This window comes from Pteropus vampyrus, unplaced genomic scaffold, assembly GCF_000151845.1.
Source record: "Pteropus vampyrus isolate Shadow unplaced genomic scaffold, Pvam_2.0 Scaffold379, whole genome shotgun sequence".
Lineage (NCBI taxonomy): Eukaryota > Metazoa > Chordata > Mammalia > Chiroptera > Pteropodidae > Pteropus > Pteropus vampyrus.
This window is the reverse complement of record NW_011889160.1, coordinates 82,839-95,231: the sequence shown is the minus strand read 5'-3', so window position 1 is coordinate 95,231 and position 12,393 is coordinate 82,839. Positions and strand designations below refer to the sequence as shown.

Here is a 12,393-nt window from a genome sequence, read left to right as displayed (position 1 = left end):
CACAGCTTGAGAGAGGCCTCTTTTGAACCCCTCCACTTTTAATAACCTTATTCAGTTATTCTTGAAACAAATATTGAGCACCTACTATGTACAATCTGTACTAGGCACTATGTATAAAAAAATGCGATAGACAAAATTCCACCCTTCAAGAATATATAAGTAGTTTATAATATAGTACAATGCTTTACTAAAAAGTATACAGTATACTGTGGTTGTATCTTGAGGCAGCTCATGAAATAACACTTTCTGGGGTTTTTTTCTACCATGTTGAGTGAAATTATACTTTCTAAAAACTCAAAGGAAAATATTAAATTTCAGCATTACAGAGAAATATTTGCAAATGTTATTGCCTGGTCTGTCAAAAAAATGCTTAAAGCTCAGAGAGAAATTTATAAGGCCAGTTCAAGCAAAGTGACATGTCTTTAACTATTTGATGTTATTTCTAAATTTTAACATCTAATAGCCATGTGTGATTTTTCAAAGATAAAATTTTGGGAAATTATATTTTTAATTTGAATATGGTGAAATATTTTGTTAGTATAGAAGATGCTTTATATTTAAATATTTTAGATTAAGAATCTACAGGTACTCTACCTTTGAAAGTGCTAATAAGATCATGGTTTAAATCAGTGTTTTTCATCAGAAATGCTTTTGGCATTACGAAGGGACCATTCCTCATTGTGCATTACTATTTTGTGCGTTGAAGAACATTTATATTTTTTATATTCACATAAAAAATTGAATGCTTGTTACAACTGCTTGACCCAATAACATCGAGGCAGCTTTTAAGTGCAAGTGAATACCAGGATGAATTCTCGATTTACTATTTTTAAAAGCAGTAACTTATAGTTCAGACATTGCCCTCTAAATGCCCAGTGTTGCCTCCCAAGTTAGTGTGATAAACAAAAGTGTCTTTTCACATTTCCAAATTGTACCTGATTGGGAATTAGCCATTTGCTTATTACGTAACACGTTTGTTCTCTGTACATGTGTACCAAATTTTACTTTGTAAACTTTGAGGGTTGCTCTGAACTTTAATAAATAAAACCTCTCTTTCTTTTTTAAAAAATAGAATACATGCTTAGATATCTATGGGAGGGGTTTCCAGCTTGCTTAGCAAAGGCGCCTGTAATTGCGGTTATTATAAATCTCACCAAACATTTTCTCACACTAGAGACTGTCCACATTTCAGTGTAAAAGATGCAATACACCTAACTTTTTCTTTTTAACAGCTTTATTGAAGTATATTTTGCTTATCATAGAATCCATCCATTTCAAGTTTACAGCGATTTTAGTAACTTTACTGAATAGTGCAGTCATAATCATACATCAGGTTTAGAACATATTTATCCTTCCAGAAAGATCCTTTATGCCCATTTATGTTAATCCCCATCTATCCCCACACATGGACTCCACTAATCTACCTTCTGTCTCTAAATTTGCATTTTTGGACATTTTCTATTAATAGAATCATCTCGATGTGACCACTCCCTTCTTAAAACATTTGTCTGTGTCTTCCTTCTCAGGCTGTTCTTTCTCAGTCACCTCCTCTATCAAGCGCTTGAATGTCTTGTTTCAGTTCTCATTTGGCCTCGGTCATTTCATTTTCACCTAAATGTGATGATTCCCATATCCCTATCACCTGCTTAAACCTCTTTCCTGAGCTCCAGACACATACTGCCAGCTCTCTCTGTGGGGTATGTCCACAGGTACCTCAATCTCAATCTAGAACTGAGTTTAGTATCTACTACTCCCAGCCCACTGGGCCTGAATTTCACTTCTCATTAAAGGTACCACCATCTCCTTTGTCATCCAGCCTGGAAACTGGGGCAGCCATCATCTTTCATTCTTCTTTTCCCCACTTGCACATCTAATAAATGACCAACTCTGAAATCGCCTCCTAAATACCAAATACAGTCGATCTGAATTTAAGTAGTATAAGTATGACATGTAGTTTGAGTCAGTAATCTGTGGAGGGCTGAGTCAAGATCAGGCCTTAATAAGTTGAGTAGTAAATTCTCATTCTATCTGTTTTAGGTTTTGAGATTCACAAGAATAAACTCAGCACAGTTTTAGTAACAAGATCTTTAACAAGTTTCAGAATTCTTTTAGCAGCTTTAATTTTATTATAATTTAGTTTTTTTAAGTTGCAACTTGTATTTCCCTTATAACTATTTTTTAATTAAGGCTAAGACAGATTCTTCTAGCTTTTACCTCCCCTCTCCCTTATACTGTAAGAGAAGTTTTCCAGTCTATAGAACAAAAGCATAATTTCTAGTTCTCTTTCTCATAAAACAGAATTGCTATTCACATAACAAATTGAATGTCTATTTTTAGTGGTTTGACACAATTACTTTCTGTTCAGTAAGTAAATACCACTGTTTGTATTTTCCCTTTACAAAAGAGTGAAGTTCCTTTTTATTTTAATTAGCAGCAAATTTTAGTTCAATAGAGAGCATTTTAAGTTTTATGCATAGTCTTTGCTGACTTAGACTTCCAAGGCATTCGGATCATGAAGACTGAGTGGAATTGGTGAAGAACAGAGTAGAGCAAGGAATAGAATTAGAAATGAATTATTACACTCAGTAGAAGCTAGCAAGAATGTCTTTTCTAACAACCGGCAAGAAACTAAGGAAAGGGCTTTTTCTTTCTAAGAGATGGCTTTCCCATTCTTTCCTTTTGATTTATTTTTCCATTTGTTATCTTAGGGACATAATCACCTTTTGCTCTTTAGTTCTATTTTCTTTTTCTCTCTCAATTCCCACTCAGTCCCTTTCTCTTTCAACCTTTCTCCCCTCCCAACAAGCCTAAGGAAACGTGGGTCTTTTCTGCCCATTATATGGGGTTGACTAATACTCATCCACACCGTCACCCTCATGCACCTCACCCCCACTGCCCAGGACACCTTAGTCTTCTATCCTTCCCAAATAGGTGCTTATAAGAAAAAAAAACAAAGCCGAATTTATTGAGATTTCACGTGAAATTGACATCTGAAAAGTTACCTTACACATTTGTTGTAACCAGTTTATATCTAATTTTTAGAAATTCTTAAAAGAATGTATTTGGGGGGAAGTTTAAAAAGATAAAATTGTCCTCACGAGATAACTAGGCTTGCAATAACTTACAAGTTGTCTTTTTTCCCCCTTCAGATCTAATCCATTGGTGTTTATTCACATGGGCTTTTTCTTGGTCATTTCTAAAAGCTTCATTTGAAAGATGACCAATTTCTTCTGAGGGAATGGATTGAAATAAATAATGGTGATGAATTCCTTTAGAGGTGTCCAGAGGAATTCCAGAAATGTAATTCTTGATAATCCTTTTCTTCCCTATTGCTTTTTCTTCAAGAAACCGAAATAGTGGGCTTAATTTTCTGAGACTAGTGCTCCTTGACATCCTTATTTAATCATTTCCTGTCCTGTCAGCTTGAAGTCATTGAACATTTTTGGTCTTAATTTGGGAGCTACGTTAGAAAGTTGGTATTAAAATTTAAAGGTCCAAAAAATAGATCAGAAAGGAAAAACTTGGGAGAAGCTGTTGATTTCATTGTGACCCAGTGACTGACAGGTTTGCCTTCAGACACCTAGAGGTCAGAATTTCTGTCAACCAAATAACAAAGGTACATAGAATGCCAGTGTGTGCTTAGTAGTATGGTAGCACAGGCTGTGATTACTGCCCTCCAGGAACTTCTTTAAATGTAACTTAAAAAGAAGAAAAATTCTTCCAGAGACTGTGGGGTTCTTTTGATCAACTAAGAATTTATTTCATTAGGATTCTAATATTTTCAGGAAGAATTTCAAGATAGATACAACTTGGAGCCAAATTTATGTCAACAAAATTATTTGTGTCTTTGTCTGCTCTGTGATGTCATGGTTGCACCAAGTAAGAATTAAGAACATAGATTTGAAATTCTTATTCAATTTCAGATCGAATAAGGTGTCCCTTGGCAGATATTTTTAGAGTGGTAGAGCTGCTGAAGGGCTTCCTGTGAGTCAGGTTCTCATTCAGAAACTGATATTGAATATTGACTTTAAAACTTTGCATTTTTCATTTTGAATTATTCTTTCCTGAAAATGCAAGCTTAAGCTGTCATCAGTGGATTAAATCAATATGTTATATGCATCACAAGAATACAATTTTTGGTATCAGAGACAAGTCAGATGATCTCTCTCTTTGGAAAGGGGATATTTTTCATAGATGTGAACTGTTGTGAGCTGGTAGTTATACTATTGGAGTTGTCAAAGGGCTTCAGGAAGGTATGGCTCTAATTTTCATAGGAGAAAGGCTTGAAAAACTGTGATTTTCTCTTTTCACCATAGTTCAAATTCAAAGCATTCTAAGGGCGGAGAATGAGATTAACGATTCGCTTTTTCCATATCGTTGCCCGAGTGACCTGGTAGAATAGGAATTGGAATTAGTTGCACAGCCCTACCCAGTCAGTTGCTTTCCTCATTATGCAAAAAGAAAGTTAAATATGAAAAAATTTTTTGAATTTTGTCGTAAATAGAAACGGGAGCCTTAAGCCAATACACAGATGCAAGACACTTTTGTTGTGTCTGATCTATTGGTGGCAATTAATTATGTGTAAGCTAAATGTATGTAATCTTAAATGTTAAGGCGAAGGTGATTAGTCACCTTTGGAAAAAATAATCTGTTTTTTCTGTTTTTGTTTTGCTGATATTTTTGAAGAGTAAGTATGGTTATATTAAATAAGCTATTAGTGAATTAGGGAACAGGTTGAGGCAGTAACTCACAGTCACAGGAATTTTGTGTTTAACTGAGGGTACTGCCACCTCCAAGGGGTCAAAGGGACAACATAAAACCAGAAACACTGAAATTTTTTATAGCCCCAAAATGAGCTAGTAAGAGGCAGTTTTAAACTAGAGACGTCAGCTTTCTATTCTTATACACTTTCTATTCTCTTCTTTGTTCTAAAAGCAGGGACCGTTTTAGTAACCAGTTGAATAAATTATTTTGATAAGTCATGGAGATTGAAATTATTTGTTCAGTGTCAAGCCTTTTGGATAGGAAGTATTAATGGAGTCACTTTCTTTTCTCACTTTCATTAACTTGGTCTTAGGACAAAATTACCCCATATTTTATGTTTTAAAATGTGTATTTGGTAATTTTTAGATAAAGTTTAAAAATTAGAAATCTGGCTAAAGATTTTCAGTAACTCAATTAGATAAAATATTCTAAAATATCTTAGTGTGACTTATGTCCTAAATTTTTATTTTAAAAATCTGTTATGAATTAATTGACTTGCATATATGCTTCTGAATTCTTTATATTACTGGCATAACTAGCCACTAATATTCATAATGTAAGATTTTTAACCAAAGACTCCGAGTAGACCTATATATGTGTACAGTACTATTTACAGCCTAAGTGTGTATATTAAATGTCTTAGAACGTTACATTTTGTGGATTTTACCTAGTACATATTACAGAGAGGATGTGTCCTGTGTAAAGGCTTGAAGCTTTTCTTCCTGCATACTGAGGTGAAAATAAGAACATAGAGGACATAAACAAGAGTTAAGTCCCTACAGCATCTCATCAATGTTATAACAAAATAACATTGAATGAAATGATCTTATTCAAGGACCTGCTGCCTTTTTGATGAATTTCCTACAAAACAGGTTGTAAATGTCAGCCACTTTAGCCTGACTAATAATGCTGTAGGTGCCACTCTTGTAACATGGGCACCAAAACTGACTTTACCCAGGCAACTGGGCAATGAAAAACAAGGCCTTTTCTCCCTTTACAGCTGTGTGCCTGCCATGGCCGGGAGCCAAGTTGATAGACCTATCCAAGATTCTTTCCTTTGAGGCTAAAGGGGAATCTGGCCAAGCATTTGATAGAATGCTTAACTCTGTTTCCTTCCCCGATAAATTAGGTAAAAATGCTCCCCACCAGCACCAAACTGCGTTCTAGATTTCCAAATCATCTTCTAGGTAGCTTTTCCCTCCCCACTGATGGTAGGCTCTCATGGGGATGATTTAGTCCCAGAGAAACTCATTCATTCACAGTGGGGAAATGAGGCAGAGTCTTTGCAAAGCCATAATAGGTTTTAAAACCCTTGTCATTACAAAACAGTTCTACATTTCTTGAATATTGGGTAGTCCCAAATGGGAAATTGATAAAAAGATTGACTGAGCTCTGTATGTGAAAAAAAATAATCTCTAAACATTTTTTTGAGGATGACCCACCTCCTACAGTTTATAGGTATCTCTATTTCTAATTTATGATAGTCAGATAGGGTGGAAAATGGAGAAAGACCTTTGTTTATAATATTTCTTATGGTAGAAAAAATTAAATGTGTTTTTGTAATTTAAATTTCACATAAACGTCAAGGTTTGTAAAATCATAATCAATCGTGTAGCCTTTTGCCAATGTAATGATGCAGTTTTCATTCAAAACTAGATTATAGGAGTCCCCCCATATCCATGGTTTTGCTTTTCAAGGTTTCAGTTACCGTGGACTACTGTGGTCTGAAAATATTAAATGGGAAATTCCAGAAATAAACAATTTATAAGTTTTAAATTGCACCCCATTTTAAGTAGTGTGATCAAATCTCATGCCATCCTACTCTGCGCCCCGCCCCCCAGGATGTGAATCATCCCTTTGTCCACACTGTATGTGCTACCCAGCCATTAGTCATTTCTGTTATCTGATCGACAATCACAGCATTGCAGTGCTTGTGTTCAAGTAGCCCTTATTTTACTTAATAATAGCCCCAAAGTACAAGGATAGTGATGCTGGCAATTTGGATATGCTAAAAAGAAACCATAAAGTCTTCTTTTAAGTGAAAAGGTGAGTAGATTACAATAAGACGTTCTGAGAGAGAGGTAAAGAGAGGGAGGGGGAGGGAGAGAGAGAGAGAAGAGAGACCACATTCACATATCATTGTTTATTTTATTATTGTTGTTAATCTCTTACTGTGCCTAATTTATAAGTTAAACTTTATCATAGCTTTGTATGCATAGGTCAAAACATAGTATGTACAGGGTTTGTTACTCTCCATGGTTTCAGGCATCCGGTGGGGGTCTGGGGAAACTACTGTTCTATATCCTTATTTAGCATTTGGCATTTTCTGCTCTGGGCACAGGAAATGATAAATTATAATAATTTTGACTGTTTCCATTTGGTCAGTTTAACTAGTTTTGGAGTTTTCTTAAACAAAAGTAAGATGTAATTTGACTTTTCAAAATAAATCTGGGGTATAGCATCTTCATGGATATGATTCATCTGTCATGAGTCAAGAGTTACTCAGTCTTTTTTTATTTTTAGTCCATTATTAAGTTCAGTAATTAGCCAGATTGCTATGTGTTTCCAAATTTTCAGAATAAGGGTATAATCTCACTGAAGATGAATGAATTAGTACTTGACAGAGCTGAAAGTCTTGCCAGTATTTATGTGTATAAGTATGCTATCTGAACCAGAGCAGAACTATTTGCTAATTCTCATGATTATACATGCATATAAATTCTCTCTCTCTCTCTCTCTCTCTCTATTTATTAAAATTAAAGGATATTGAGGTTATTTTCATTTTAAAGGTATAAGACAGGTAAGTCTTGACCTCAACCTATCCTCATCACTGCCTTGTGTTTATGTCAGACTGTCCAAGAACCAGGGATAGATGGGCCCTATTTGTTTGCGAAAGGTCTTCCCTGTCTTATCTTTTACCCCTTTTAACACTCAACATGTTCCTATGGAAGTAACTATACATTATTCTTGGCATTGAGTTTTCAGGCTGCCCCTGAGCTATGCCTAAAGTAGTGTCCCAGTGAGTAATCAGCTCCAACACCTTGGATTAGGAGGAACATGATGCTGCCCCTCCACGCCTGCTCCTGTTTGTGCAGCCGGATGGCGTTAGTGCTGGACTGTCAGAAAAATAGCCCGTGAGACTCTGGGATTAGTCCTGTGTAATTGATGCTGCCAAACATACCCACAAATTGTAACACGGAAGGCAGGAGACTATCTTCAGAGGCCTGAAGGCATTGAATGACAGTACAGGAACAAGTGTGCAAGGTGTGAACTGCCACTCTTCTGCCAGATCCAGAAGAATGCTCCATGACCTTCATTGTGAATGAAACAGGTGTCAGGTCAGGTCTGCATAGGATTTTGGGAAAATGAGTATGTATACTTAGAAACAAGAGCCTCCTAAGAATGTGATGATGGCCAAACAGGCCAAAGACCTGGGCAGGTTCAACTCTGTCACTGAATCTACTGTTGATGAAGAGGTAGAGGAGACGGAGGCTAGGGAAGTTGCTGACTCGTACCCGCAGGATGCCACAGTGACCGAAAAACAACTGGAGCTCTAGGGCATGAGCTAAAGAAATCTACAAGAGCTGGCTGAACTGGAAGCCAAGAAAGCAAAAATGAAGGAGACCTTGACTGACAACCACTTCAAGTGATCAGGACCTTTTCTCTGAACTCAGACGAGAGACAAACATTTAGATCAGAGGAAGAAGAACTTTTTCTCGATTACATGTACTGATTGATTCCTACCTTTAAACCCAGTAGAAAGCTTTACGTTGCTTTCCATTGATTCTCCTACATTCAGTGAGGTCTTTGAGTCCATCTGACCTGCTTTCTAGAAATGAATTTTTAAAATCTTTACATAGGTCATCTTCTGTCCTATTTTTTGTCTATTTGGTGTAAACTTCAGCTGTGTGGAAACTCTGTGACTAGATCAGTGCTTGAGTGTCTCTAGTTTCTGAAGTAGCTGTTCTTATTCCATCTTTAAAGTTAATAAAATGTGTAAAGATTTTAAAAAAGACAACTATACCAACTATACAATATTTCCCAGCTGTTACTATCTACTGGAGAAGCACACACAAATAACAGTAAATCACCACTCTCTACACTGTTTAGAACATATTAACTTGAATTATGGGAGATCATTATTGTTCAGATTTTATTAAAACTTCGTAGTTATCCCATCATATATTGGAGATGCCAAATATATAAGCCTGAGAATGGTCACCACAGGGTTCCTCACTATCTCGCTCAAGTCTCTACCCTCTACTCAGAATGTGCCTTTCGAACAGCCCTATCTCATCTTCCTCAGCATATGCTTAACATCACAGCACCAAATCACAAACTCCTTTTAAGGCTCAACTCAGGTGTACCATCTTCCATTAGAGTCTCTGATTTCCTTTCTATCTTCCTACTCATGGGAGTTGATGGTACTTTTTTCATTCTTTATCAGGCCCCCACAAACTCCACATGCAGCTTTGTTTGATAGTTAGGTATAGACTCGTGTTTTATCTCCTCTACCACACTAATTTACTTGAGAGCCAGCATCTATAATCTCCCGATGGACCTGTACTGTAAATCCTTTTTTGAAAAGATGGATGAATGTTGAAGAATCATACAAAAGAACAGCTCTTTAGTGAATCAGAACATTGTTGGAAGGCACGAGGCCTTTGTTGATCCCTTTTTTTTGTTTTAAACAATACTTAGCAGCTATCCCTGGGTACAAATAAAAAAAATTAATTCTGATTGAGTCAGGATAAGGCACTAAGAGTAACTTAGTTATGAATCAGATTGAGGGCTAAGATTCAGTTTACACTAGTGGAGAGAGAATTTATCAAGACTAAAAGACTGGGTTTATCTAATCATTACTAACTATATTAAGTTTGCTTTTTTGATGGGCAGGAGTGGGTGGCTTGAGCCAAGTTAATAAGTGGATTGCTCTTATAGTTGGGAGTTTACCGGGTTCTTAATGAATAAACTCCCAGAAGAATTTACGTACTACTGTAGCAGAATGAATGTCTCTAACCTGAAGGTGGCATCAGATTATTTTCCAGCCTTCAGATTTTTTTTTTTCTGATTGCGCTAATAGCCTTCAGATTTTTGCAAGGCCATGAAAGCACTGATACTATTGATGGTTTTTTGTTTTGTTTTATTTTCTCCCAGGTGATTAATAAACAGAGTCCTGTCGTCACTTAGTTTATAAGTGCCAGGTGTAATCTGGTGGGTAGTTCAACTTCAGTCAGTGTAACTGTAGAATGTTCCATATTTTAGACATAATCCAACTCCCAAGCATTTCTGTTTCAGAAACTAGGACAGCTTCCAAGTTAGTTTTGTGAATGCTTTCATTTCTCCTGCCAGACTCGTTAACTCAGCCTGTTCACCTTGGGGAAATTATAGTTTCAGACTTGTACTTTCTGTAAAAATCATCCTCTTAAATGAATGTGAAGGTTGATTTAATTCAGATCATTCAGACTCAAGCTTTTCAATAGTTTATTCTAAAACCTGTTATTGTGAATTTGACCAGCAGAGAATGGTTAAAATGAAGAAGGAAATCATGATCATAACATGCAAATTACCAGCATTAAAAGATGTGGAATTCAATAAATATTTCTATTTTCATATTCCATGTCTCAGATTTTATAGACTCATCAAGCTAAATAATCTCAACCATTTTAGGCCAGTATTTCTTAATTTTTCCTTGTCATATGAATCTTTTTGAGATTATGATGACAGCTGTGGATTCTCTTCTCAGAAGAATATACTTGACACAAAAGTTTGTATTCAGATTTAAGACAATCTCACTCCTAAAGTCTGTGCATGGATCGTAGGTGAAGAAATACCTGTTCTAGTCCTCAGGGGTCTGGAGAAGTTAAGTGACCCACCCCAAATCACACAGCTTCTGTAGCTGAAAACTTCTGTTAATCTGTTTTTCTTCTTCTACTATTCTGTTCCTTTCTTTAAAATCCATTCTGAATTTACAAAACTTAAAGGAAGGCTAGGGATTTTAAGCCTTAAAATCAACTATTTCAGCTTTGGCATACCCAATGAGGATATTAAAGTGCAGTAACACCCAAAACATTTAAACCATTCACTTAGAACTAAGCACAGTTTTTTATGACTTTCTGTAGTTATTCAAGGGCTAATCCAAGACCCCTAGTTGGTGTAATTACTCCATCAGTTTCTTAAATGGGCTACCTACATCTAAATTCATATCTGTCAATCACTATAGAGCGCTAGTTCTGTTTATTCATCCTGTCTACCTTTCTTTTTCTTGCGCTTCCTAAAGCCACCGCCTCCCCCTCCCCCCCCCCCCCATCGCTATGCTTGACCTACCAAGCCATTTTGGAGAGGTATCAAGCTGAAAGCATCACAATAAGCATTAGATGCTACTTATTATTTAAATCCAATTTTGTTGTCTCCTAGCAATGTACCTTTCATCACGTTACTAAGTTTCTTTGTATTTCCATATCCTCATCTGTAAAATTGAACCTAGTACCTTTATCTTACAGTCCATCATGTTGTAGGAAATAAATGTAGCACCTAAAGTCAGTTAAGTGACAGTTTTCGCTCTTGCCTGCTGCATTCGTCACATTCTTTATTGGAGTCAGGCAGGTGTCTCCAAGTACTTAGTGCTTAATCCTTTAGTGTTATTTTTGTATCATTTCTTCATCATTAACTGAGTTCCTTCTCTAGTCACTGATAGGTTGGGTTCGGGGGATGTGTCATGTTCTCTTTTTTCTTTATTCATCATAGTTTCTTTATTGATACCAATATATACAACTTCAGCAGTCTCTTCTATAAAATTTGATTGTTAAATTAACAGAAAGCTATTTATGAAGCTTTTCATAATGAGTTCTCACAGTTTTACATTATTTAGAGGACAGTTATTTTATTTTCAGTGAAGAAACACTTGATGTAAGAGACTCTTCTTTTTGAAGTCCAGATTTCTATCTTCAGAGTGATAGAGAGCAGCTAATAATGTGGCAAAACTCAGCTTCTAATTCAATGCTTCCACAGGCTACGAGCCAGCACTTCACCTGTGATGTGTTGGGGTAGGACTCCTAAACTGGGCAGAAGGAAAGTTTCAGCTCTTAATCCTCTGTCTTGATCATGTTCTTGTCATTTGAAAAAATGATTAGGCATATGCCTAATAGATATAGTTATTCATAAAATATTAATTCTAACATATACATTATAAAATATTAAAATATAGAAGATGAGCTTTTTAAAAGAGAGGGTCTATTATTTTTTTCCTAAGCCCTGGGGGGATTATACGACTGGCATCCTCTTTAGAATCATTCTTTAATCCTTTGGACCTGGCTCAAGTCCCTACTCCTGCTTAATTGCTTGATTGCACCATTTATCTCTACAACTGGATTGTAAACTACCCAAGGTTAGAGACAATGTCTTATCTTTCTTCTGTATCCCACAGCAAGGCCTAGCACAGTTTTTTTTTACATTATAATTATTCAATACTGCATTTACTTGTTGATTAATTTCTTGGGACATTTCCGAGTACTGTTTCAATGATTGTTAATAAAAGGAAAAAAATCCTCAGCCCTATTCTACCTTAGCAATTCTGGGTTTTATTCCTGATATTATTCATCTTGTAGGAGTAAAGATAATCAAGCCCAT

The 12,393-nt window shown here is 36.0% G+C and overlaps 1 protein-coding gene and 1 pseudogene across 1 annotated transcript in view; both read left to right on the top strand.

Annotated features, from left to right (window-relative positions):
- Window positions 1-12,393, top strand: part of GLG1 (golgi glycoprotein 1) — a 107,765-nt gene that overhangs the window by 44,893 nt on the left and 50,479 nt on the right. The window lies entirely within an intron of this gene.
- LOC111731503 lies at window positions 7,496-10,379 on the top strand (annotated as a pseudogene).